The sequence below is a fragment of the Hordeum vulgare genome, chromosome 6H, assembly GCF_904849725.1.
Source record: "Hordeum vulgare subsp. vulgare chromosome 6H, MorexV3_pseudomolecules_assembly, whole genome shotgun sequence".
NCBI lineage: Eukaryota > Viridiplantae > Streptophyta > Magnoliopsida > Poales > Poaceae > Hordeum > Hordeum vulgare.
Genome location: NC_058523.1, coordinates 471,412,395 through 471,417,541, shown reverse-complemented (window position 1 = coordinate 471,417,541; position 5,147 = coordinate 471,412,395). Strand labels below are relative to the sequence as shown.

General features: G+C 55.3%; 1 pseudogene; it reads right to left on the bottom strand.

The window, feature by feature from the left end:
* Positions 1-2,757: 2,757 nt before the first annotated feature.
* Positions 2,758-4,864, bottom strand: LOC123405620 (annotated as a pseudogene).
* Between the last annotated feature and the right edge of the window lie 283 nt (positions 4,865-5,147).

The window sequence follows — 5,147 nt, the reverse complement described above, 5'->3', positions numbered from 1 at the left end:
AGCGTTTCAAGGGTAATGGCATAAGTTGACCAGTTAAACCAACCTACACGAGTACGTGAGTCTGAGCTGTCACCGAATTGTTATTCAAAATTTTGGGAAATGCCGCACGGTCAGCTGTCACTTAATTGTTAATGCACAGTTGATAGACTTATAAATTGTGCAGTTGCTGTCTTGCGGGGATTGACACAGGAGTAATTCCGGAGAGAACCTAACTGCATCAGGGGATCAGAATGAATGCTCACGCTGGCGCCTTCCATGACGCAGGGGTAATCCGAAATATCGTAAGGTTCCAAAGGCTGCAATTCTGTCTATGATCCAAAGTGTTTGCGGTTTGCTCACTTTATCTTGTTGCCAACCAAAGCAGTTGGTATTGTAATTAGTGAATGCATGCTTGCTTCCAACAAATATCAAGCTCACCGTAGAGCATCTCCAACAGACACGCTACCAAGCCGCTCGCTAATTGTTTTTTACAACGTTAAAATAGCGTTTTAACGTGTCGGATGACCGAGCATTTCCAGCAGACGCTAAAAAATATAACGCGCAGTAGCATCTATAACAGGCGTCCAAAATTAACCGCGCGCCCGTACCTAGCTCGCCGCCGTGGTCATGCCCACGCCTCGCCGCCCGTGACCGTGGTCGCGTCCCCCCCCCCCCCCCCGCGCCCGTGGCCATGGCTGCGCTCCTCCCCGCCCCGCCATCATCGTGGTCGTGGCCGCGCCGTCCGTGGTCGTGGCCGCGCTCCTTCCCACCCTGTCGTGGCCGCGCTCCTCCCCGCCCCATCGTCGCCGTGGTCGTGGCCGCGCTCCTCCCCGCCCCATCGTTGCCGTGGTCGTGGCCGCGCCCGCACCCTGCTCTCTATAGCCGGCTGGCGGGCTGGCGCGCACACGCGAGGAGGCCGGCGGCGGGCGCATGCTTGGAGGCCGACGACGGTCGCGGATGAGGAGGCCGACGGCGGGCACAGTGAGGAGGCCGCCGACGACCGCGGACGAGGAGGCAGACGGCGGACGCACGCGAGGAGGCCGATGGCGGCCGCGGGCGCAAGTGACACTTTTTCAACGCGCGTGGAAAGATTCAGCGCGCACGAGGTCACACTTTAAATATACTGTGTGCGATCCAGTTTTTTCCAACACGATGAACACCTTTTACGGCGTGCTCTATTATGCAGCCGATTATTATGCAGGGTCCGCTGTAGTGTTATTTTTAACTCCACGCGTCTTAAATTTATGTTTTTTTGGGCACGATGCTAATATTGTCGTTGGAGATGCTCTCCCGAACATGCCATTGGGCTTAGTCTTTTCCAAGATGTCCATGCCGAAACTTGCACATCCACAGCCACGTCAAACCTGAGAGCGAGTAGATAGAATCTTTTACACACCACCGTAGTATCTACTCTATCTATCTAGAACAGCGGCGTGAAAGCTCAGGAACAAGGGGGAAAGCACGTCATGAGCAGCTACGTCAGTCTTGCAATTTCTAATGGGGGTTCGCTGACGCAGCACCGGCCGCCCGAGAGCAACCAAAGAGTCGCGAGAAAACGCTCGCTCGTGCCCGCCCCGCAGGCATCGCAGAAGCGTCGGGAGAACCAGGGGGCTTCCTCGGTCATCAGGCAATCAATCCGTCACGCATCAGAACTCGGTCATCAGAAGCTACCCCCTTTTCTTTTACTACACAAAGTGAAGTTAACCACCTTTGGTCTAGCCTGGTCTGGTCATCCGAACGGAGCGCGCGCACGACGGCGACAGGATCGGTGCTGCATGCATCATCTGGGGCCGAAATGCTGCGACGCGTATTCCGTTGCTTCTGCACCGTGTCGCCATGGAGGCTGCTTGAGAAAAGAGAGGGAGGGAGATTCATGTGAGAGAGGGCACTGCAGGTGGGTTTGACCGAGGGGGGCGGGGGGAAGGCGCGATCACCGTGGGTTCAACGTTTTGACCGGGGATAAATAACCAGGCCCATATGGTCTGCATGGGAACAAAGACGTCGCTGAGGCCACACCAGCACAGCATCTTTAGTCTACTAACCCGGATCCAATTCCAATTCTTAACGCCAAGATAATGGGCCACTTGACTGTCGGTACTCGTTCGACTTTTCCTTTCCCTTCGTTTCTATACAAAGCATTCGTTTTCGTGTGCGCTTTGCGCAGGACTTGATTCAGGGATTCGGTCTTCTCGTTCCTTACCAAAATTTTGCTTGGGATATTTTTGGCTTTTATGAGATCTGAACCAGCCGAAAGAAAACCTCCCTCATCTCATTTCCCATTCATAGTAGAGTAAAGGGTGTGAAACAGAGTAAAAATAATAATAAGGCAGGAGTATCGGAGAACCTATGCTTGAGTTCATATCGGATCCCTTTCCGCCGTAGCACTCCACTTCCTCATGCCATGTAGCCTTCTTCCCACCCGTGTGGCCCTAACCCGTCGATCTGGCCTCTTACGCCGGCCTAAAGCATCTCCAGCCGTATGGCCCCCAGCGCATTCGGTGAATGTCTTTTTAACGTTGCGTTGGTGTTTTTTTCGTCCCGGGGACAATCGAGTTTTCAGCCGCGTTCTGAGGTTTCGGTCTCGAGACGTCAACTTTTTAAAATTTATCTTTTTCGCTGTTAAAAAGACGTCACGAGTTCGGCGATCATAATGTCACAAGTTGACGATCAACATGCTATAGTTCAGCAAGATCAAACACACCAAATAGTTCGGCGATCTAAAGGAAGGGATATTAGGGACGAAACGAATCAAACGACCGACTCAGCGTTGTGCAGCTCCTATGCCATTGGACTAGCCGGGGTCGGGCTCGTCGTCGGCGTAGTCGGGCTAGTCGTCACCGTGGTTTCTGTTCTCGGGCTGGACGTCGTCGTTGGTGTTGCCGTCGTGGTCGCCGCTATGGTCGCCGTCGGCGCAGGCATCTCATTTAAGATGATGCCGCACTCCACGAGGTACCACACCTTCACCTGCTCGTCCATCGTCGTCGTGTCTGTCCTCATCAAGAACGTCGGGTCGGTGTTCCTCTTCTTCGCGGCGATGTTGGTCCTGAGAAGGTCGAGCTTGACGTGTTGGTTTGTCATCAACGCCGACCACCACGCATCGGATTTCTCCTCCCGCCTAGAAGCTCTTCTTGGCGTCGGATTTCTCCTCCCTCCTGGAAGCTCTTCTTGGCGTCGGCGATGCATCGCTTGATTGAAGATTGCAGTCGTTCGACAGCGGGCGTTGCGTCCCTCGCCGCCCTGGCTTTTTTGGTGCCATCTGGGCACCCTTCTGCCGCAGCCGGGGCATGCGCGTCTAGATTGTAGGTCTCCTTGGCCTTATCCAGAGCGAGCAGAAATTTCCTCCACTTCTTCCACGGCTCGAGCTTGGAGAACACGTGAATGAACTTGAACTCTTGGTCCTCGTTGTGGGCACGATACATGGCGAAAATCCGAACCATATGCACAACCGCGGACAAAACATATTGGCAAAGTACACGGCGATGCGACGAACCGGGGCCGGCGAACTATGTCCATATCTGACCCTTGACGTTGGTGTCGCCTTCTGGACGAGCAGCGACCTCCTCGACGATCCCATGCCACTTGTTGGAGGACGTCTGGATCATCGACCAGTGGTTCGACATGGCCTTGTCGCCGTAGTCCACGTTGATGTTGACGAAGTCGAGGTCGACCAGCTTGCGTTCGTCGAACGCCGTCTTGATTCTCCTCCAGTACGTGTCGGTGTTCTGATTCACGCTGGTGATCGGGTCAATGTTGACGGTCTTCCATGCTTCGGCAAGGCACTCGTCTTCCTTTGACGTCCGATTGACCCGTGGTTCAGCTGGCTTGGCGTTTGACGCCCGCTTTCTCTTCCCCCTTCTTCTTTGGCACTGGTTCCGGTTCCTCATCCACCTGCTCTTCCTCTCCCCTCTCCTCCTCGATGTCATTGAGCTCGTCATCAATTCGTCGCGGTGTTCATTATTTCATCATGCACGCTGAACCCCGGGTAGGACGCAACAGCGACGGAGCCGCTCGTGATGATCTTGTCCATGTCGGTGTTGGTGTAATTAAATTATAGCGCCGAAGAGGGCGCGAATGGAAGGACACCACGACGCAGAGGCGGAGCAGGTGAGGTTGTCAATGAGTACGCTGACGATGAGTAGCTGTACTTGGTGTTGATGCCGGTGTTGAACGCGAGGGAGGGAGTACGCGGGTCATGGCCGAAGCCGAAAGGGCGGGAACGCTGCGGCTTGCCATGCAGGAAGGTGGTGTTGGGGTTGAAACCGCCATGCACGTCGTCATCGGAGTAGCCAGGAGAGGGTACGTACCCTCAGGGCCACATCGGCGGTGAGAGGTTGCCCGGCGGCGCGATGCTGTGTCGGCTCCTCCATGCGGCCTACAGGTTGCCGCTGTGCGGACCCATCATCCCCGCGCAGGACGCCTCTACCTGATCGACCACCGCCACGTCCCTGACCCTCTTGGCGTCGAGCCTTATCCGTCTGTCGGTTGTGACTGCCTCCCGACGCTGGACATCCGCCTTTCACTCGGCGTCCGAAACGCCCGCCAGCCTAGCTATCGACTTCCTCGGTTTCTTCTGCTTCGATTGGGTGGAATCGGCAGCGATGGCGGGGCGAGGGGCGGTGTACTTCATCGATGGCATGGCGGCTGGATGGTGGGAGCGGGAGAAGAATGTCGGGAGCAGCGCGGGTGGGGGGGGTAGACGGGGGAAAATGAAGGGAAAGGGATAAGAAAACGACGGGAATAGGTCGTCTATCGCCGACAGCGCGTATCCACTCGACTTTTCGCTTCGGCCGGCGCCCCCAGGCGCCCCTTGGGGGGCTGGGTTTGGCTCGGGTTCGGCGGCTGTTATTTTGGCACAAACCGGTGCTAAACGAGGAGTTGGGGGCATGACTGGACCAAAATTTCACTGTCGGCACTAAAAAAGGCACTCCGGGGGCTGTTGGGGGAGTGGAGATGCTCTAACCGTTTGTTTGTTGTCACGTCGCCTCATCTTCCTAGTATGCTAGAGTTGTCTCCTCTGTCGACCCCCCACTCCTGACATGCACATAACCCTCACCCCTCCTTCAGCACCGATAAGGACATGTACATCAGTTTAGACACCCGCAGTCTATAATAATACTCCATCTCATCTATAGATAGCAGTAGAAATATCATCTACAATAGTATGCTCT